This window comes from Bactrocera neohumeralis, chromosome 4 (assembly GCF_024586455.1).
Source record: "Bactrocera neohumeralis isolate Rockhampton chromosome 4, APGP_CSIRO_Bneo_wtdbg2-racon-allhic-juicebox.fasta_v2, whole genome shotgun sequence".
In the NCBI taxonomy this organism is placed as follows: Eukaryota; Metazoa; Arthropoda; class Insecta; order Diptera; family Tephritidae; genus Bactrocera; species Bactrocera neohumeralis.
In genome coordinates this window covers 34220673-34245353 of record NC_065921.1, presented here as the reverse complement: position 1 = coordinate 34245353, position 24681 = coordinate 34220673, and the positions used below count along the sequence as shown (strand labels likewise).

At 34.6% G+C, this 24681-nt stretch overlaps 1 protein-coding gene across 1 annotated transcript in view; it reads left to right on the top strand.

Moving 5' to 3' along the window:
• Positions 1–6943: 6943 nt before the first annotated feature.
• LOC126755237 (uncharacterized) overlaps positions 6944–24681 on the top strand; it is a 43988-nt gene continuing 26250 nt past the window's right edge. Inside the window, exon 1 of the mRNA XM_050467658.1 lies at positions 6944–7817. The gene's annotated coding sequence lies outside the window, so the exon portion shown is untranslated. The remainder of the gene's footprint in view (positions 7818–24681) is intronic.

Below are 24681 nucleotides of genomic sequence, written 5' to 3'. Positions count from 1 at the left end.
TAGGTCCTAGAACCGATAGTATTCTGTAAACCAAATCATTATATTTCTTGTCGGACCACTTCTTGGCATTTGTAGCTAGGTTCCCTCAATATTAAAGCTTTTGTATGGCATATGTACATAATATAAATCTGCTCGTACTCTCTAATGAGTTCAAGGTATGAGTAGTAGTAGTAGTATATTATCTATTTCTAGCATTAATTTTAACAAAAAAACATATGTGAAGTAAGAGCAAGCTTTCACTTAATTTTATCAAGTTTAGACACAGATACGCTATTATTTTTCTATTAAGTATGTGGAGAATGTAGAGAATTCTTAATTCGACTCACCCGATTTTTCGCAAAGAGCCATATTATTATCGGATAGGAATTCTTTCTGAGATTCTATAATATATCTCACAGAATGACGGATATTTGCGATAATAAGTTCGCAATAGGAACTGGAGTCCTTATGACCTTATATCCTGGGAGCTTGAACATTTTTGGTCAAAAGCTGTTACACTTCAAATGCATTATTTGTGCAAAGTTTTAGCTCAATACATATATTCGTGCTTCACTTGTATAAAAGAGGGTTACTATATGTGAGGTTATAGACCGATTTCGCCAATTTTCGCACTGCGAGATAGGAATGTCAAATAAATTCAGCCTGCCAATTTTGGTTGTTTAGATCCCGAGATATGGGTTTTCCCCTAAATGTGGGCGGTGTCACGCTCATCGATAAGTCTAAAGCTCTATTATATGATCGCCGAAGTAAAATTTTACGTTTCTGACGCATTTGTTTATTGATTTATCACGCTTTTAGTAAACGGGGTTATGATTCGATTTCCTCCGCATACTGTTTGTAGGAATTCGTATAGAGATTTGCATACGCGAATTTAGTTGTTGTAGCTCTGGTGGTTTGGGAGCTATGTACATTTATTCTATTAGAGGGAGGGGTGTCCTTGCTACTGCAATCCCCTGTCCAAATTACATTCTTATACTTATCTTACTTAGTTATTGCATTTTTATTAGTTTTCGATTAACAGCTTTTTGTGGTAGTGGAAGTGGTCCGATTACAGATCATTCTTGTCATAATGTACAAACTTGAGAATAAGTCCATACATAAATACGTCAGAGACATTAAAGTTCGCACTAGAAACTTGGTTCACAACATTATGTTTATATCCGTATATTACGCTGTGAGGACTAGTGAAGTCGGGCTATAACCACGCCTCCGTCCCACATTATCATAAGTTTAAGTTTCAAATAATTCTCTCATTATACCGTTTATACATTAAGAATATATCAATATGGGTATTAGAATTGAAGCAATCAAGTCAAAAAATTATCGAAATCTGAACACAACTTTGCAAGCCCCCAAATACCGAACATATGTACCTCAAAACTATAAAAAAAAATGTGCCTTTATGTCAAAATCGAATCAGCGCTACCTACCTACATACCTACCCAATATACCCAATACAAGAATTTTGAATAAAATTTATTTAAAAAAACACTAAAATATATACATATCTGTTGTCTTGTAACATCGTAAAATGTAAATGGAAAGCACTCACTACATTTATATAAATTAGAGCAATTTAGCCACAAAAAAGTGCACTTACATACGTAATCAGAAGCAGATATCTTCGCATCTCTACAAACGCGCTAATTTTATTGCTACAGATTTAATGGTATAAATGTATGTATACATTTGTAAATATTTATTGCTAGCTACCTACTGACGATTAATAAAAGGGGAATATTCTGAGGTTCAAATGACAACATTTTTGGCCGTTTTACTCCGCTCTGCGACATTTTATTTATTTGCTTTTTTGTGCAACTCGTTTTCGGGTTATGTAAATTTGGCCTATGTAAGGCGTTAGACTTAGATTCGCACACATAGAACTTAAAAACACTGTTGCTAACCGAGATCCGCTTGTGATGATAAAATCTGTCGCTACCAAAAGATTATTTGATTTGAAATGAAAAATTTAAATTCTTATTTAAATTACAAGTGAGAATAAAAAGAAACAAAGAAATAAATTTTCTCATTACGATCATTAAATAAATTAGTGACAAACTGAAACGTATCTTAATTATGCAATCAGTCTACTCCAAAAGATATACATACTTAGTCTTGTCAAAAATTCTCTAACAAAGTGTACAATGAATACAGTGAAGGCGAATTTACAGAAAAAAGTGCCGTTATTATACTTTTACTAAATGTTAAGGGTTGTTTGCGTCATCTAAAACCGATTAAAATAGTTAGAAGTTTTGTTTATATAAAACCGTTATAAAACTTGGAAAACGATACCTTAGCAAAAAACGAGGACGAGTTCGTAGATGGGCATAATCGGAGCACTGAAACTCCCACAAAACGTCATACTACTAAATTAAGACCCAGCTGTGGCTAAAAATGTTTACAAAATAACCAAATCGCTTAGAAGAAACTCCTTAAGTACCCTACTGAAAAATTAAAAATGGATAAAATGGAATGGTTGCTTTTATAGGAGCCGGGATCAAAATTAGTCGATGGTCGACGGAAATCCCATATCTTAAGACCTACTCCACTAATTTCAAGCAAATGTGGTATGTAACATTATCTTGACATTCCTATATTCTAGCGCAAAAATGCGAAATCGGACAACAACCACAGCTTCGCCGTGGCCAATGCGCAAAGGATCATAAATCTTTCGCAGAATTTTTCTCTCGAAAACTCGTAACGTCGAGTCATCGGTTGCTGTCATCGCCCAAGCTTCTGCACCATATAGAACGACGGGAATTATGAGCGACTTATAGAGTTTGGCTTTTGTTCGTCAAGAGAGGACTTTACTTTTCAATTGCCTACTTAGTCCGAAGTAGCACCTGTTGCCAAGAGATATTCTGCTTTGGATTTCAAGGCTGACATTGTTGTTTCTGTTTCTGATAATGCTGGTTAGACGAAATTATCTACAACTTCGAAATTATGACTGTCAACAGTGACGAGGGAGCCTATTCGCGAGTGCGACGACTGTTTGTTTGATGACAGGAGATATTTCGTCTTGCCCTCGTTCACTGCCAGACCCATTTTCTGTGCTTCCTTGTCCAGCCTGGAGAAAGCAGAACTAACGGCGCGGGTGTTGAGGCCGATGATATCAATATCGTCGGCATACGCCAGCAGCTGTACACTCTTATAGAAGATTGTACCTTCTCTATTTAGTTTTGCAGTTCGAACTATTTTCTCCAGAAGCAGGTTGAAGAAGTCGCACGATATGGAGTCGCCTTGTCTGAAACCTCGTTTGGTATCGAACGGCTCGGAGAGTTCCTTCCCGATCATGACGGAGCTTTTGGTGTTATTCAATGTCAGTTTACACAGCCGTATTAGTTTTGCGGGGATACCAAATTCACACATCGCGGCATAAAGGCAGCTCCTTTTCGTGCTGTCGAAAGCAGCTATGAAATCGGCGATGAGGTGGTGTGTGTCGATTCTCCTTTCACGGGTCTTTTCCAAGATTTGGCGCATGGTGAATATCTGGTCGGTTGTTGATTTACCAGGTCTAAAGCCACACTGATAAGGTTCAATCAGTTTGCTGACGGTGGGCTTTATTCTTTCACACAATACGCTCGATAGAACCCTATACGCGATGTTGAGGAGGCTTATCCCACGGTAGTTCGCGCAGATTGTGGGGTCTCCAACAAAAAAAAAAAAAACAACCACAGCTACTCCTCATATAAAACAAGCTTGTGTCTGAACTGCTAATATTTGCTAGCTATCATGAAAATTAAAACTTCAAATTATTCTCCCAAAGAGCGAAATAATGAAAGAGTTAAGAAACGATAAACTAGCAAGAAAATATCAAAATGTTACTTTTCACAATCTCTTCTTAGCAACACTTGAAAATTAATCTATTTTTATATTTTCGCAACATATTGCTACAAAGCACCATATTTGTATAATAGTTTTGTTTCCTAACCGACGAGTGACTACCGTCCGTCCGTCTACGCAAGTTGTAGTTTGAGTAAGAATTGAGATATCTTAATGAAACTTGGTGCACGTATTAATTGATGGCCATTAAACGAAAATCTACAAAGTTACATAACTTTGCACTAAATTAACATATAAACCTATAATTTAGCAGAAGGGATCGCGGGGCACCTGTCGGCAAAAGCCTCGCCCTCTAATAGGTTTAATGTACATATCTCTTAGACCACTTGAGCTACAATAGACAAATTTGCTTGAGACAGTGAAATGTGAAAATGGATGACATCGGATGATAATCCCGCCAAAAGCGCGAAAAATAGTTAACTAAATACGCCAGAGACATTAAATTTTATCGCTTAAATAAGAGGACTTTATACTAGCTTTGTCAAAATCGGACGATGGGCGTGGCACGGCATACTTTTAAGTAAAATCACATATCTCAGGACCTGCTCGACTGATTCAATCAAATTCGGTGTGTAACATTCTTCTAACATTGTTGTAGTGCGCTTTCATCCCATATAACACAATTTTGAATTCCATTTCCATTCCTTCACTTTCTAGTATAAAAATGAAGACGCAGTCAATATCACGAGATAAAACTTTATTTCTAAAAAAATATAGGTCAATGTGTGAAACTGAAATGCAGAGAGAATTCTTTCCTGATAATAGTAAATCTGTGGTTTTGAATTGGGTCAATACTTTCTTTAGTCTCACATTTACCTGATATAAACAGTTTCGAACTGCCAGGTGACTTTATACGGGATATATCACCCAATATGTGTGCTATCTCATTGAACGACGGAGCGTGTTTTACGCATGACAGTGTATCTTTGTGCTGAAAATGGAAATAAATGGGCAAAAACTTGACCTAGCACCCTTATAACTACTATCAGGATGAAACTCTGAGAACGTTTTAATTGTTAGAGGCATGTTAATAGTATTTAATTTGGCAAAAATTGATAAAATCGAGTCAATAATACCCTCAACTCTCATATACTATGTATAATGATTTTCATTATATTTTCATTATTCAGAAAAGTTTTATACTGAATACGTGTCAGTAAGTATTATCCAAATAAAAAATTGCTTCAAAATATATTATCGAGTATATTCAATAACTGTCAAAATTAATTCGATCATTTCTTAGCCCCCAATACACTTGTATATACTTACACAGATGAACTCTCTAAAGAATTAAGTTAATTAATCGCCTTAATTATATTAGGTATGACAAAAAAATGATAATTATTAAAATTTGAAAAATCAGAAAGAAATCATTAATTCTCACCATATCCCTAGCGCCAATTGTCAGGAATTATTTTTTGAACTAAGTAAAGTATAACATCTCTAATTTGAAAGAAAAGCTTGAAATTGATTGAAAATTCAATTATTATGCTTTAAACAGTTTTTTAATGTCCATATATGTACATATGTCCAATAATTCGATTATGGTCTCAGAGTATTTTTCTCTGTATAAACAAAGAAGCTTTAAGGACCACCGAAATTTCTAAGAACAGTTTCTTTGGCTAAACAAGCGCATATCTTCTATTCTTCTCTTGATATAACTTTTTTGTCGTGCCTTAAAAAGTGGAAAGCGCTTAGCACAGCTGAATATCTTTGGGAATTCAAGAGATCCCAAACACAACGCTTTCAAACAAATTTAGTAATTTGGTAGATTAACCAAACTATTTACACCACAAGAGCAACGCTTCAGCGCAACAACAACCAAATTATTAAGTGAAAAAATTGAAAAGAACAACAAGAACAAAATAGATATAAGCAAAAAACAATCGCGAACGTGACAACTGTAATTTGCGTCTGATTAAATTTGACTCCCACACAGTTGAGAGAAATATTTATACTGAACCAAACATACAGACAAGCAAGTGCCGAACGGTTCTGGGGAATTCCGTGCTTCGTCACAGATGCACAACAATGAAAGCAGCATCATAGCAAGGGGTAAGGGGACTGCAAATCAAATGCTCCAAAAAATTCACACATACTATATAGCGTGAACGCGAAAATTACTGCAAAATTAGCTAAGCTTATTGAATAAAATACAAAATGACGGCGCGGTAACATCATTGGCTTGGTCTGCGCAGAATATTTTAAATATAATTGTTGATCAAAACTCCGATGAGATCATTAATGGAAATGTAAATCGCAAACGGTCTGAAGCGACGTCAATATGAAAGAGCGTATATGCTGATTAGCTGAGAAAATAGTCAAGTGAAGATGAGCGAATAGCTGCGTGGACGCGCGTCATCAAATACAGCAATAAATGCGCTAAGAATAAACTGTCAAGGTAGGCAGGTAGGCCAAGCTCCGCTTCGCAAACTAACAAAAAATTTTATTAGAGTCACCGCACCCGCTACTCCACTTAAAATAAACTTCAAGTTGTTGTTGTGAATACTTAAAACGCTGTGCAAGAAACGTGCAGAGCGTAGCTTCGGCACGCGAGGCAGACACGAAGTGGTGCACAACAAAACAAACGAAGTAGAAGATAAATGCAAATTCATAAAAGCAAAACAAACGACATAAGAAACGAACTTGCCGTGGAGAACTATAAGCTTTTGCAGACGAGCGAACGAGAGAGCGAAGTAATACATAATTAAAATGGTAATAATTGGTAGCAGAGAAAAAGCAAAAACAAATATGACACATCCATGTCAAAATGTAGAAGAATTCGAGCTTTATGTATTGTTGCTCTTCAAGCGTAAGCGCAGAGCTTTTCAGCCACTAACTCTACTAAGCGTTTTGCGATCAGCTGATCGTTTGGAGCGATTGTAGCGATTGAAGAGGGAATATTACTATTTATATTTGCAATAAGAAGGAGAAGTGGATTGGTAGCTCTCGCACCGGCTCTCTTGGTATACTTCAACCTTCACACTGCTTCAGCGACTCACACCATAGCGTAAATCAGAGTGCTTTGAATTCACCACAGTTGGCTTAGTGACTGGACTTTCTTGGCTCGGTTCAGATTCTACGCGGATTTGCAAGTGGTGTCTTGTACGCGAACGCACCGTTACTTTGTTAGTTAATTTTGATAGCTGTTGGCGAGCGGTTGCGCGCGCTCCACACAGGCAACAACAAGATCAGAAGCAAAACGACTTAGCTTATGACTAGCAATTAACGCTGTAGACCCCGCAACAAACAAATACTAACAGTGGGTGACAACTGAGGAAAACAATAACCAAAAAATCCGAAAACCGAAAACCGAAAATAAACGTAAACAAAATTTAAACAAATAACTTGTTGATAACTAACTGTAGACGCTTGCGGCCGCGCAGTGGTAAACGCAAATATATCGATTGCGATTGCGAAAATATTTCTTATAATTGGAAAAATACTGGAAAATTTTGCAGCTGTCTCAAAAAAAAAATTCAGCACAGTGTTTGTGAAAAAGTGAGTGTCAGTGATTTTTGCAAAAAATTACGAAAGCAACAATAAAGCTGAAAGCAAAGTGCTGACCAAACTATAACTGAAACTTGGAACCCATAGTGAACTAAGATGAATTTCGTACTCAAAACTGTCGCCATTTAGACACGCAAAGTGACCACAGTAATAAAATTAGACTGTCAGCGTGCTCCACAGTGGACGTGAGTCAATAAATTTGAGACACAACAAAACCGAAAAACCAAGTTTTAGGCTGCAATATTTTTCTACGAGCAATTTCGCAAAATTATCGAAATTGGCTAAGTGCGAAGTGCGCTAAATACAAAATTTAACAATATAATTGGCGGAAACTCAAAATCAAAAGTACACTCAAACATTTTTGCAAAAAAACGCAAAAGTTCTGTGAGCATATGTTATATACATACATTTATTAAACGGCTTAGCTAAGCGTTACAAGCGCACAAAGCTACAAACAGCACAAAGTAAGTCTTACAAAAACGTATCATACTTGTATAAATTATGTCATCAGATACAATTCTGTATAATTTAATAAAAAAGTAATAATAATATGCGAAAATACCTATTTGGAATTTATTAATTCATGCTTATGGTATATTATATTAAGAATATAAGGAAAACTCATTAACAACGGCTGCACCGAGATTATACTACACCTCACAGGTACATTACTTATAGCAACTATATAAGTAGGTACCCATATAACTAGATCTGAAAACGTAACCGGCTAACGTTTTACATACAACGGAAAACATTTTGCTAGTTCCTTCTAGCCAATTTGTTTGAAATAAACAAATTTCACATCAAATTAAGGTATTTAAATTAGGAAAAAATATCGTCTATGGAGAAATTTATCTTAATTTTGATAGTCCATTTTGTATGGCAGCTACACATTGTGACAAAAAAGTACCCAGAAATTGTAATTAAAACACAAAGTATAATTATTCATCAATATTTATTTTGTCGCCTTCAAAGTAATCTTCACTAGATGTAATATACTTCTGCCAGCATCCCTCCGGAACAAATTCATGATGCACCAAACCACATATCGAAAAAAAATTGATTTTTGAGCGCCATTGGCGTTGTTTTTTCCGGTTTTCCTTTGTTTTTTTTTCATTCATTCCGATGATTGTTGATTTTATTGCATGTCGAATTCATAACTCCACGTCACATGGGCAGTTATAATGCACTTCTTGAATGTGGAATCAGAGTTCGCCCAAAGAGACCTGTTTACGATCGTAAAGAAAGAGGCATGTCTTAAACGATCTCTCAACCGTCTTCGTAGACGTGTGTCTCTGATAAAACTTAATCATTGTAAGCATTTTCTAACATTCTAAATGATACTGCGCACGAAATTCAGTTAGAAATACTAAATTTTAGACAAATTCTTTGTTCGATATTTTTATCCATTGTAGAAATCGTAACGCACTACTGAGTTGTAACGACTTAAGCAGCTGCTGTAAACTGTGAAAGATCACTGTCACTTTTTACATAGTAATTAAGGACAGTCCTGACATTTTTTGGAAATATCATTTACGCGGCGAATTTAAATTACAATTTCCGGGTACGTTTTTGTCATAATTTACACTATAGTGGTCCGATATCTATTGATATTGAGGAAAACGTTTTAAAACTTTTCAGTACAAAATATAAAGTTTATTTTTAGTAACAAATTAATACGTATATTATTTTTTTTAATCAATGAAATAGATGTGATAGTTTATATTTCAGGAGAATTTTTACAATAACGTACCTAAAACAGCCCTCACTCTTATTTTTTGCCAGCACCTCTTCTCAAATTAAAGTCATTAATAAGTTTACATAGAGTGCCAAACAAATTCTTGTTTGCTTTTCACTTTTTCTTTTTATTTCAATCAGAGCGTTCGATTGAATTTGATATAAAATGGACCACCACCACCAAGTGTCGCATGGTGTCACCTAAAAACCCAGTAAGCCACTGTATGTGCTTTGAATTTGATTAAGAAAGAAGAAGAAGAAGAAGCTAATAAAATACTTAAAAATTAGGAATGCAATACAAACACTAGCCGCAACTCAATTACAACTATACTATTTCTTTTGAGCTTTTTCTATCGTCTCATAACAAATTCATTAAATGTAAAATATGTTGAATAAATATATTTGTATTTAATTTGTTTTTCATGCTTCTTACACACATACACACAAACAACTTATTTCACTTTTTATTGCCTCCACTCGTTTGAGACACTGTTATGAGCGCACTTATGCCAGAGTGGGCAGTGTGCGGCGGTCAGCGAAGCGACCTTGACTTTACGCAAAAAAGTAAAGAAGTAACAACAATAAACAAGTTTATTGATTTACGCTTGTTAATTAAAAATTCTTAAACGATGAACAAAAGGCTTGAATTTGCGCTATTTTTATCCAGCACTTCCTTCAAATACTCACACTTTTTATGTAGTACATACATATATGTCTGGTTACATATGGTACATATGTATCTACTTATTTACCGTACTTCACACGAGCGACCGCAAACAGTAATTGCCAGTTATAAAAAGCAAAGCAATGTGGTATAAAAATAAATAAATAAAATATTAGCAATAAATTAGCGAACATTCACAACTGCTGGGGCAGAGACAGAGACGCGTTTGATTTGATTTCATGTGTTAGTGTATTTGAAGCTATTGAATCAAAGCAAATATCATCGCAATTCAGCTTTGCTTGGACAACAGCTCCGCGTTTGGTCTTTCGATTTTATATGTATGCATATCTGAATTCATAAATATATACTATACATACATATGTATTTATCCATACTATACACAGTGAACTAGCACAGCACTTCGAGTGTGTAATTAACGTGTGCGCATGCACACAATTAGTCGCTAATTCGCATTGAACGTTTTATCTCTCGTCCATAGAATTTACATAGAAATTAAATGGAAGATCGGCGTGTGCACGCCCATTTTAAATTATGACCCCTGATGACACAGTTAGAGGCTAGCTTTACTAGCGGAGTTTCGTTGATTATGCTGATATATGTATATAGCATAATTGATGGCTATGAGTATCGTGGGACAAAACCTTTTATGTAAGATCTGTTGAAATACATATATTCTTGAAAATTTTATTTTGTTTGACAAATATACTCGGCTGTTTTTTTAAATTTATAATTGCTGGAATGAAACAAACATTGTGGGAAAAAAATTTTATAAATCACTCTCTCTGAACTCTGAAGAAGAAAAAAAAATGTATTCAAACGAATACTAACTGTTAAATAGCTAGCAAAATTAGAATAAAATTATTGAGAATTTTGTTCTAAGCGATTGTAAGTTATTGGCTTTTTCGCGATTTTTATTTTTAATGTTTTATATCTCTTATTAACAACATTTTAAGTCTGTCCTAGTGAGTTTCGAATTTTTGTACATTAAATAAAACTATTAATGCAGGTTAGGTAAGGTTAGGTATAGGGTTGAACCACAATCAGTGGATCTCACACGGACAAATAAGTGCCCTTAACGTTACCCAATAACTCCCTACAGTACATCATCTCATTGATTGACCTTACTACAAATTTATTAAATTTATTAATATCAATCCCAGCCAATACGGTTGAAATTGAGGTAATGGTCAAGTCTAATATCGAAGAAATTTGAAACTGTTTTGAGCGCATATTAAGCGAGCTCAAAGCCAGTATAGCCGTTCAGCTATCAGAGTACACACTTCTCTAAAGGAGGCTGCAGTACGCTATGCCCGCTTCTTAGGTCTATATTGAAAAGCCTTCTGCTTGATGATCGGATTTCTGGTTTCCAACAAGGGGTTCCCTTTTCTTTCTGAGTTTTCAGAGCACAAGAGCTTTCGATGGCAGACAGCATTGAGCCTCGATTTGAGACGACCATTAAGAGCTAATCGAAGTTTCTTGCCATTGTGAGATCAATGACTTCTTCCATGCATGCAGCTACAATAGGGAGTTTCCAATGTTAAAAAATATAATAAAAAGATGTCCAAGCTTCGCCAGACAGTGGGTCGTAAGTTCTCTTCCAAGCCGATAATGCCACAAGCTTTCTTCCACCGTCTTAAATCTATAGGACCTTCATCCTCCTTTCCAAAAGGACTATCAAGACTCTCAATACGGTCCTCCTCGAATAACAGCTCGAGATTGAAGGCAGAATCAACAGTTGACAATCTGTTTCCAACGCTCGCTGAATATGAAAGGTCTGAAAGGAACGAATTCCATTCTATACCCATTTGCGCCTAAGTTTCCTTCTATTCTGTCCCTTCTGGAATCTGTGGAACATCCACCCAGGCATCGGAAGGAAGGATGCTAAGAGCAACTCTCTCAAACCTATAGCTGATGACACCCTTTGCGTCGGTGAGAGATCCTATGGTCTCCTTTTTGAGAAGAACCAGCACCGACCGATATGTTTCGTTGGTTCTCTTGAGCCTTTTGACCCTCCTGTCGTGAATTGGAGAAGACGAATTGTAGTACCGCCACATTTCTACTATCTCCTCGGGGGTTAAGGGTTCGGGTGGAAGCCAGATACGAGCTCGAGTGCACAGTGGAAGATTCACCTCTAGTCTTGCTTCTTTCCAGACCTCCTACCTCCTACCACTTCCTTATACAACCAACCTTTAGTCAGCACTCCTGAACAGCTTGTATGCTATGGTGCCAACATGCATTATACGCACTCCGGGGTTTCCCTTGACCACCTTCATGAAAACTGCGGATAAAGCCGCCGCGACCCGCTTCCGTTCTTCGTGGGAGATAACCCCATCTTCCTTACTGTGATCACACACTTCCAGTTCTATTGTGGTGGTGCTCCTGTGCGAGGCTTCTTACCGAGGAAGGATTCCCCCTCAACCTAATGCAACTCACGAAAATATTCGGCAAATTCAGTTAATTTTTGACTTTAGGAACTCAAAACCAAATATAGGTTATAGAAAAAGTATTTTCGTATTTCTAATCAATTTTTAACATTTTTTTTTATATTTGTAATAATAAATAAATAAACAAATATGTATCATTTTGGTTGACCACTTTTTACCATTTTTTCGCTAGAGACATTATTCCATCAGCGTAAATCGAAATTTCGAGAACGGAAGCGAGCAAACCATTGTTGTGCTACACGAACTGATACGGCACCGTCTCTGTAAACTTCACAAATTTCATTTGTGGCTTGCGTGGCACTCTTCCCTTTTTTATATAAAAATTTCAAAATATAGCAAATTTCTTCATTATTATCACTCATTTTTGAACAGCTGTAACTTTTTCCATCTTCTCCGACATTAATTAAATGAAACTTAAAACCTCACCTTTCCAACACTATATGGTATGCTACAATGTGATTGGTAGCACTGGAAGTATACGACTGCAACGACATCTATTGGCAATATACGAAAAAACTTTTTCGACTGCCCAATATTACCAACTGGGAATTCGAATATAAAAAATTTGTTGCATTTTAGCAACCACCTTACGATTTTAACGTTAATTCGCACGCATTGAAACACTAAAATTAAAATACCATAAAAGATTCGGCATGTCAATGCCAACGACTTACAGCGGCACAAAAATCGAATTAAATTGGTGAAAAAAAACATACCAATGGTAAAGTCCGACATTAAAGAATTGCCACGATCACAAATTAGCAATGAAAAAGCGACACGAAACGAACGGAAGCAAGGAGGGCAGAGAGGAAACTTCTACAAGGATTTTTTTGTGTATTTTTATGCGTGCGATGAGCTGAACAAAACCGGTGTTCGGAATTTGAAGATATTTAAGAAGATAACAATTATGAAAATAAGATATCAGATAATTTCAAAATACTTAAGTTAAACTGCTGGTTTTATGGGTATATAAACTTAGAGCTAAATTTAAACTGAAATCTGATTCTCAACCAGAAGAAACCTTAAATAGAGGAAATTTCACTAGTAAAAGCAACTATGCCAATCTACAAAAAAAAAATGTATTCTTCTCTCTTCTAACACACCCTTAAAATAATTTCTTCCCTCAGAGTAGTTAAAGTTTATTTTAAATACTGTCATTTACATATATTTGGCTCAAATATTCTTTGCAGACACTACGTAAGGACAAACTTTTATTAAAATGACAAGTTGCATAACATTATGTTTGATTATGTAATGCAGTAAATTTTCTACAATAGATCTTAAACTTAAATTAGCAACCAATTGGCAATATATTTTATATGACACACATACATAATTAAAATAATAAAAATAAAAAAAATAATTTCAAACGGCTTACGGCGTAAGTATCTATTAGAGGTGATTCATTTGCCCAAAAATATAAAAGTAAAATTTTATGTTTTTTAATTTGCACATACATTCAATTACATAAGCCAATTCCAGCATTAGAAATCTACATATTATATATGTCTTGTCAGAATGTATCTAGCAAAATAAACAAATTTGAAAGCCAATTAACGGAGCCGCGCTCGAGGGTTGACTTCTCGGTGCGCCCGCTGACTCACACGCCAAACAAATCGAAAATTTGACACAAGTCACGTTTGCCCACGCCAGCATTTGTCAGCGTTTAGCTTCCATTTTATCAAACAATTTAATTTTCCCGCAATAAAATCATCAACAAGGGGCAAACAAAGCCGACGTCGCCACCAGCCACTAATGAATGACAGGAATGATGTACGCACCGTAATGTCAGGCTGCTGCCGCTATAGACAACAAAATCATCAAGCAGGTCTAAGCCATGACAGCAACGTGTGAATTCCCAGATTAATCTACATATGAATCTACCTGCTGCGAAACGCCAATCAGCGCGCCAGGGCAGGGAAAATCAAACGGAGGTACGCATCGTCGCAATGTGGGTGTGTATGTAGCGTACAAAAGACCGTAAAACACCGAAAGCACGCACAAAGCCAGATAAAAGTAGGAGAAATCAAACGAATGCGTGAAATGTAAAAAAGCGCAGAAAAGCCGTCACATTTTGTGTTGTCCATTAGTCGAGGTCTTTGGCCCCACGCACAAATACAATGATCATCCAGTATCTTAGCATAGTAATTGTTTAACTTTGAAATACTTTTGTTTTTAGTTTCATTTCTAATTTGCATTTCTTCGGACCATTCGCGTTGCTTTATACTTGGATCTGTTTTTCTATTGTTGTTTAAATAAATACGCAAATAAGCGTATACTCCTTCCGATGCTCGCATATTAATTAAGCCAATTTCATTAAACATACAATCACACATGTATGTATATACATGTCATGTCCAATAAGGCCCGCCCGCAGTTTGTTTTGCCTGGGAAGAATGTAGTCGAGTGAAATTCAAATTCATGTCTTTCACCGTCAGAACATTCGCAGAAATGCATAAATGTTAGAAATTTTACAGAATTCATAAATTCGACGATTATGTTGGTAAAATATACCGAACGGTATTCAAATGGGTGGGTTCACTGTTTTATTGACGATTGAAATATTCATAGGTGTAACTCTCATTAGTTAATCTACTTGAATATTAATTATAGACCATTAAAAAAGTAGTCGACAACTTTGGTTTGAGTTGGATATCAAAATTACTCCAATACTATTTAAATTTCTCTCGCAAAACTTTATGAAGCGCAAAAATTTTTCATGAGTGACGAAAACTTTAATACTTATAACTTATTTTGGTTATTTTAAGGCATTGAATGTTCACTTGTACAATATTTTATAAGAGTATGTTTCCCTTAGATTAGGTTAGATGGCTGATACCTCAGAGGGATCACACTTAGACTGTTATGTGCACTTATCCTACTCCTGTAATTAGATAGCAGATAGCAATAAAACGCCCTGAGCCTATCCGCTTTTTCGTTTGGGTGTCTACATTTATAATATTCGTGGTATTTCTGGCTTGATCTGGCAAAAGCGAGACATTCGAGGAGATCAATACGTTCTGATTAATGGTTCCTGAGCGCACAGTAATATGGCTGCCATATTATCAGAGCTCATCGTTCCTCTTCCCTTCCTTACCTACTTCGAATGTATACGTATATGGGCAGAGAAAAGGCAGCCAGGGCTAGGCTCGATATCTAAGTATCGAGATTGTCGGAGCCTAAGAGTCGTTATCGCGAACATACAACTTGCGGCTATGCCCATCGCTGGTTCCCTTTTAGCTCTTGATAGACGGCAGTTAACCCGGATTAACTGCTCTTTCAATGAAAATTGATAGAAGATAAACATTACGGTTGTTAGCCGACCAATTTTTACCAAACCATTTTTTATTACAAAAGCATATCAACACATTATTTTTAAAACTGTATATCATAACATAGAAGTTTTATTGATTATCGAGATTGTATTCAAAAGATGAAAATTGGCCATTTTTAACTTGAACCAACAGAAATCTCACAAACTCCTAAAATTTTGAGAGTTATTTTTTGTTTCAGCAACGGAGTTAGCTGGAGCCTGAGAGTCGTTATCGCGACCATACAACTTGCAGCCATGCCCATCGCTGATTCCCTTAGCATTTCCGAGTTATCTTTGTTACTCTTCCTGTAGGCTGTAAATTTGGTTGTATGCATGAATAAAATAACAATCAGCTGATAAATTTTATTCATTAAAATAACTACACAATGAAGAACGCAGAACAGCTGATTTTTAATGGAGCTTATCGTTAATGGAGTAGCCTACTACAAATATTAGATTGCCTTCTCATAGTTTTACCCTTTTTAAATTACTCTGCTGAACATGTTTTGTCTTTCCTTTTTTCGCAAGAAAAGATTACACAGAAATAAAATTTATCTCAAAAACCTTAAAAAATTATAACGATTGATTCAATAAATTTTTTTAAATCGATTCAGTTCTATTACCTTTCGGACAAACTCTGTATTAATACAAACGAAAAATTTCCATTTACTGTATATCAATGATTAGAGCTTAATTTTATATAGTATTTCTTATAACCGAATCAATCGGTACACAAGCGTTCAACTTAGATATCAAAATAAGCAAGTCGGAGTACTAACTAGCAGAAAGCAGGCTAATTATTTTCTCTAAATTTGTAAAAGTAAAACACGGTTAATTAAAAGCAAAACAAACGCAAATCATTGACATTACTTTCTGCAGTGGAGTGAATGCCAGCAGTCAATCAACGCGCTTAGATACACTAGCCATGTATGTAAGTATTTTAATTAGTGTGTGCGACATTTTCGTCAAGTAATTACATATAGTACATATATACTTGTGGTTTTTTTCTCTTGATAAAAAATTAAACAAGCGCTTGTACCATTTACGTGTACATTTCTTTTTTCCTATTGAAATTGTAGTCGGCACAGAATGCACCGAATGTGAAGAAATATACAACTCTCCTCAGTCGAATAAGTTTCAATGGCTGCTTTTAAACCGTTTATTACTAATAGATTTATTACAGCGCAACAAAGTATTTATTATTTGTACCTGCGTTGACTTTTTTCAATTTCCGATTTTCATTTTCGTCAGATTTTTATAAAACTGCTTAGGTATACTTATATTAGCCTGACTATCTACTTTTTACTCATTATTTTTTCATCATTTTATTAATTATTTTTTTCTCACAAACACCTCCGCCTTTGATTCGGCACTAATTTCAATTTCTCTTTCTTCTTTCTATATTGTCCTCCATTTCGTGTCAGCATTTATTATGTAATATAACTAAATAATAATGACAGTTTGCTGATTGCATACAAAAAAATAGCTTGTAATGGTTAAAAAAATATGTTAAGCGCGAAGCAGTAATTGTAATCGGCTGCACAAGCAATATTAAGACATATACATATGTATATGTATATATTGTGTAATTTTGTTAAATATTTAACAAAAGGATGGTCAGGGTGGTTATTGAAAACCGAATAACCTGTAAAAGGTATTATAAAAATCCTTACTCTGAAATAAATTAGGCCTACGGTAACTGCCAATGAATATGATTCGCAAAATTAAATAAAGAAATTGTTTCGGATCGGTCAGTTTTCATTGCAGCTATTTGTGATATCGACGGTTCCCACAAATGAGCAAGTTATTGCGAAGAAAAGTACGTGTGCCAAATTTCAGATCAATATCTCAAAATTTGAGGGATTAGTTCGCATATATACAGACAGACAAACATGGCTAAATCGACTCAACTCATCACGCTCATCCTTTTTAGGGTATCCAACATTTCCTTATGGTTCGTGGTAACCTTGTTCAGGGTAAAAAAATAGTAAACACTTCTTATATATCGAGCCGTATGTAGACTTAAGCTGTTTTAAAAGAAAACAAGTAGTATATATGGATTTATTGACTTGATTATTTGCCGAAATGCAATGAGGCCTAAAAAATTCTGCAGTTGAAAACCGCATAAATCAAGATTCTCATAATTCATTTTATTTTTGCAAATAACACATTTTATATCAACTATTACTTTATTTTAATCTTTGCCGAAACGAAATGAGGCCTATAAAATTCTGCAGTTGAAAACCGCATAAATCAAGATTCTCATAATTCATTTTTTTTTTGTGGAAACTTCACATTTTATATAACGGTAGTTATTTTAAGGTTTATTTTACGCACCAATTTTTTATATTTTATAAACAATTCAATTTTCAAATATTAAGCTAAAAGTTCAATTTATGACCACCCTAGTAGAAATTAATAATTTGTATGTTTGAGTTCTTCTTCAACCAAAATTATTTCATAATGGCTTCAATTTATAATAATACAAAGGAAGTTAAAAACTTGATTGTGTTGAAGTCTTCAAGTGCACAAGTTTGTCACTCGTGTCTTTGTTGCGAATAACTTCAAACTCAGCGTAAACTTACAGACCTACGAGTATTATATTTTCATGTTCGGTGTACTGATTCACATAAGTTGTACTCTATTGTACGTTGACCTATGCTTTACTTAAATTAATTACGTTATATTTTTTGTTTTCATAGCTTTTTGAGTTATTTTTCGTTTTTATAAAATTTTATTTAAAGTTTTTTTGACTTTAGAGGAGCCTTTAATCAACTTTTCAACAAAGAAAAAATATTTGATTGTGGACAGAATTTTTAATGGATTGTCAAAATCTTCGGTATTTTTATTGAAACGTTTTTTTTTGAAATTTGAATTTTTGATGACTTTAAATGCCCAGCTCTTGACCGATGCTACGGCTGCTACTTTTTCGATGCCGGTCTCTTTTCGACCAATTTGTCTTCAGCGATTTTATCGTAATTTAGACTTGACGACACAGGCCTTAAATCGCATGATCTGGCGGCAACTTACGGGTCCATTTCTTGAGACTCAGAACAAAATGGCCATTGAAACCATGTTGGCATGTAGCGCCATCTTGTTGAAATGTCAAACAAGTATCGGGTTCATAAACTTTACAAATTTTTAGCATCGAACGATAGCGATCGCCATTCAGAACGTGCATTTTTGCCTTTATCGTCCAATAGTACCAGCAAAATATGCCAAACAGTGCATTTTTCTCATTTTGGCGAAAGATCATGCGATTTAAAATAACGACAATTAATCAAACAGAAATAGCCGCAAATGAGCTTTCAACAAAAGGTAAGCATTCCCCGATGCGACGAATAAAATTGGACTAGGAATTACGCGCATTCAGCGCCAACTAAAAAATACCGCAAGACTTTTTCACAACCTATTATGTTTCAACTCTAAAGAACGAGCGTGTCAAAAACTAATCAAAAATAATGTCAATTTTAAATACATATGTATGTATGTTATATCAAAGTATTTTTGTTACTTTTAGGATAAGTTTGTCATGGAAAATATTAATTATTTCCAAAATGGTTTAAACATAGAGAATTTGTTTAGTTTGAAAACCTCGTACCTTCCATTTTTATAATAATGAATGCTTCAGATATATAGTAAGTATGTAAGCTTTCAAGTATTGTCTAACCGCGGCCAAAATCAATTATAATAAGTAGAAAAAAATATTTTGGCTTAAATCACGCATAATTAAAAAAAGTTCTGCAAAATTACACTAATTAAGCAAAATGAAGCTAATCCTAATAAAAAAAGAAAAAATTTTAAACAAATTTATACATTTGAAAATCCGAATGCGGACTAAGCACAACAACAAAAAGAGCCCAACTAAAGAAGACCAAAGGCAAATACCACACGAATTACACAAAACTAGAATTTAAAACGAAAAACATCAAAGTGACAGCGGTCAATTTGCTCAGCATCACTCACTCAGCAATTAATAAGGTGCCAACACCGAAGGCAGGAATGGTTGTTCTGCCGCCAACCACAGCAATAACTACAATTGAGTGGTCATTTCAGCGGCAAAAGATGAGTGTATCCAAATACAAATGGATGCGCGTCACAGCTGAGCACACAAACGTGACAGATAAATGTGTGAAACGACCAAGCGATGAGCCCGCAAATAATTCGACAGTATACCTCCACGCGCTTTAAAGTGGTAAGCAAAGAAAAATCGGCATGCCAATACAAACAAAGCGTTGATAACAATTAAAATAAAGAGTGGAACGCTAAACACTCACTCGCTCACTCACAGCTACCATAAAAATGGAGAAGCGGAAGTGTATGATATAACCATAAAAATAGCGCATACGCCCGGTGTGACGACTTCCACCAGGCACACACATTTGCAACGATGGCTGCACGCATATTTACATATGTAAGTATATATGTAAGTGAGCTTGCTGAACCGCTGCCTCGCGCTTGCCTCACAAATGCCACTACTTCGACCATTTTCCGTTGGATTAATCCACTATAAAAAACAAAACAAAGTAATTGTTGCATTGAGGCCTAATTAATTTCCCCTTGTGCGGAGAATTTCTGCTGGCTATCAGACGTCAAACCGTGCGCGTCTCCTCGCTTTAGCGCATCACGTTGCAGTTTTCCAACGTCTGTGTGCTTGTTGCAAGTTGGCCCGTTTGGGATGCAGCAACAGCTACTTACAAGATTACGAACATGCATGAACATGGCAGGCGCAAAGATTATTGCGAAATTGTTATTACCATACAAAAGTGTAAACAGAAGCAAAAACAAGAGCAAAGGCGTGAGCGCGCAATATTGCGCAATCGCGCTGACGTGAAACCACACACGTACACATTTGAGCATTGCAGCGAGACTCATTTGGTGGCACTCGTTCGGCACACGCTGACATCACCCATTATATGTATGTGTGTGTGTGTGTGCAAATTGAAATTGTCTATTGGTATGCAGCTTATACTCTGCGCCAACAATTTCGCTTCCTGTCAGCCTATAAATCCGAAAGGAGACTAGGCGAACAAAAGGAAAAGTGGACACAGGCTACGGTTTGTGTTTACATACAATTATGGTTATTTATTTATATAAAGAAGTATTTGCTAATGTTGCTTGTATACATACATACACACATTTCACATGGTCCAAAAAACTCGAATAAATATCATCCAGCGAAATATTTACTACTCTATATACTACATATATTATATATTTGACTTACACGAATCCTAATCACGTAACGTTTTTGCAATTAGCGATACAGTTATTTATCAGCTGGTGGGTAAACCTTTAAAAAACAATTACAACAAAAAAAACTTCGAAAATTTGAGAAAATGCTTTATAATAAGCGTTTAATGCAAAAATTAAACTTGGGTATTTATCACTGCAAATATTCTTTATTTGAGGGCGCCACTAAAAATATCTATACTATTAGTTCGTTATAAAATGTCTTTTTAAATAAAATGGCTTCCTACTTACGATTCTTAATTTATTTTAGCTTTTAGTTTGCTTAACCGTTTAACCAGATTTCTTCTGAATTTTTCACGATTACATACATCTAAGCCGATTTTTCCTTTAAACCTCGAGAACGGCTGTACTGATCTTTGAAATTTTGTTTATATGTGTATGTACATGAGTTGATAAGTATTTAATGCAGAATAAATATTACCGTTTTAATACAAAAACGTGCACCTCTAAAGCATAAAATTTTTTTTTAAAAACAAATTAAAAAAACAATTGCACATCTATTGCATTATATTCCAATTTCATACAGCGCTTGTCAAGGGAGTATTTTATAAATAAAAACTAAAATAAATTTTTTTTTCTTATATTTTTAAATTTTAATTATTTAAAAAGATAGAGGTTTTTTTCAAAACTCATATTAATTTCGGAGATATATGTAGGTCTTACTGGACCGATTTATCTGCAATTTTTAGAGATTCTTTCTTATAAACTTTGTCAAAATTTCTATTTTAACTATTTTTAAGAAATAAGATACAGTTAAAAAAAGTAACACATAATTTTTTTATTTTTATTTGTTTTTCATTTTGTAAAAGATGTTTTGCAGTTTTGCGTAGTCCAGATATTGCGACATTATCTTAGATTATTAATGTTTTATTTTTTTTTTTAGTTTCAGACTGCGAGGAGGGTTGAAATTGTGTGTAATTTATAAATATTTTATTTTTTTTTTTTAATTTTTTCCTGTTTTCTTGTAACGTTAATAAATAACTACTAGGAAAATTAATACCAAAACTGTTAATTACCTTTGCCGATGCCACCTAAAAATTACCTTAAATCCACCCATGACTCCAGACTAGAACACCTCCCCTTAGATGCAATAATCTCATAATAATTTACTTAAAGATAAAAAGATTATACATAAATAAGGTACGCAGCTGATAGATTTATTTTGAGTACCGTGAGCATTATAATACATATTTCCTTATACAATCTGGGAATATTTTTTCTAAAATTTTTCATGCAATTCACTTAATTTTAAATAAACACCGTTTACTTTAGTATGTTTTATTTTAATAGCGAATTTTTCAAATCATGGCCAAATGAGGGCAAAACACACCCAATAAGTTTGCGAGTGTTGCACAACACGCTAAATGATTTTTATGTGTGAAGTACATATATTCGTATATATCAATACATAAAGCTGTATAAAGCATTTGCTTTCAATTAGAATCGCTTGAAAAACCAAATTATTTTCAATTGATTGTTATGAACCAATATTAATTGATATGTTTATATGCAAGTAAAACTGTGTGCACAAAGCTGGCAATCTGGTCATAGTTTACTATCATCTAACATTATCGCTGACTAATATTTTTTGTTGAAGCACTTACTTGGCAAATAACAACCTCTACAAGCCATTAATACGAATAAAATAATTACAAGCATATGGCATAAATATACCTAAAGTTTATAATTAGCGTTGCGACCTTCACATATTCGACTAGACCGCAGAAGAATGCCGACTCCTTAATGATATTATGTTTTATTGTATATCAGTCAGTACAGATTTTTTCTTATTCAACGGCTTTGTATTAAACATATTTACTGCTTTGCACGTAAGCAATCTGGTTCAATCTTTTAAATTTTGCCTTTGTATTTGGCACTTTTATTGAAGGTGTAATTGCGGTGCTTACCATAGAATGTAACGGCAACTAAACGTTCATTGAACAAGTCAATTGCTCTACAGAGGCGGTAAGTGGTTAAATGTGTTACTGATAATTGCCAAAGCGCTTATAAGGTAAGTCCACACCTTGGCACGTTGACCGAGTCGAATGTAGGTATAAATTTTGGGCTTCTTATTTCACTGCCAGTGCTCTAAAATTGTTCATCTGAAGCTAATTTATCTACATTGATTGAATTGCCGGATTTGTCTTTGCCTTTGTCATGAGTGTTTTGGATTTATGTGACCTTAAGAAAGGCCAGTAAATAAACTGAGATAAAAGCGAGTTCTTTAAACGTTTTCAAAATGTGAGCGAAATTTTTGGATTTGAAGTTACCTCAAGAAACGAAAAACTTTTAAATTGATTTTGCCACGCCAGACCACATTTAGAGACAATAAATAATATGGAGCATATTTCGCAAGTCTGCTCGAGAGGGTAAAAATTCATTATAAACAATCGTTTTATATGAAGAATTATGGGTCGGCTACGGCTTTTTATAATGTTTTCATTTTCTTTGTGGCGAGTTAGGAATAGAGAAATCAAAGTGGCCAATAAACACAAGTTTTGTAGAACTATTATTGCCATAAGCATAAGCGTGCTGCATATTCAAATTAACACCGCAATATGTGAGCTAGAGGAGGTGCAAGAAATGGCCAACTAAAAGCATTTGTATAATGTGCACTCTTGCATTGATTGACGGCTTAGTATTATATTAAAAGCTTACCCATGTGACTATGTCATTATACTTGTAGAGCAAGTATTTGCATTTATCTACATAGAAACAAATGCAATTCACATACAAACATATATACTATATATGAATGATGTTTGCATGCTTTTGCTTATCAACAAGTGTCTTTACAAGTTTTATAAGCATTGCCTTTTTTATGTTTCTTGTTTTTTTCAATTCTCAGTCTCTTTTAGTGTAATTTTTGCTGGGTGTTCACTTGCAAAGTTGCGACATTTAGCTTGCCTTTTTTTATTTTTTTAATATGCATTTTCTTAGACAACATTTTTTTGGTTTCGAGCCCCGCCTGACTTGAAGTTGCAAAAGCAACAAATATGGTTGTTGTTGCCAAAAATTTGGCATATTTGTTATTATAGTTTTGGTTGGTATTTGGTGGTTATTTAAATTTAAAGCTCTGTTAGTTCAACTATGATTAAGAATAATACAGTTTTTGTGAAAATGATTCATTATTCGCCAAGTAACGTAATTGCAATCCAAACTTCATACTCACATGCTGAATCATTGCATGACAAAATGAGACCAAGTATGTTAGCATTCATAATTAAATGAAACATATCGAGCTTTTCGAAGTGTCCTTGGACTGCAATGAGCTTTTCCAATTCGAAATAACATTAAATGTTGAACTCATTATTAGCATACATGGCCAGTTGTAATTATAATTATAATTTATATTTATTTATTTTTATTATCTGTCAATAGTTAAACACGACAAAGCACATTCGATTTTAAATATTTTTCGGCGATAAAATATTTGTTTCAAATCAATTGGTCAATCTGAACAAATACATATACACACTGCCAAACTATAACCATCAAAGAAGTGAAAAATTGTGCTCTTTGCAATGCCTGCAGGAAAAGTGGAGAAATGAAAAATTCTTTAAGGTTCGCTTCAGCCATGCTGTACTCAGTTTAATACGTTTGTGATTACATTCAAATTGTTAATAAATTTATAGCTTATCTATATTACGCGATAAAATTTAAATAATTCTCTCAGAAAAAAATATAATTCCTACAAGAATAAAATGTACTTACATATTTTTATTTAAAATTAAATACAATTCCATTGCTATGAGAGACCGACTGTCACTGTCACTCATAAGTTTGTGCTAGCAGGTTGTCAGTTCATCAAGTATTGCGACCGGCTGTTGTGCAAAACAAAAATTCATTTTGCATTCCACCGACGAGTATACAGAAGGTGATAAAATTAATGTAAG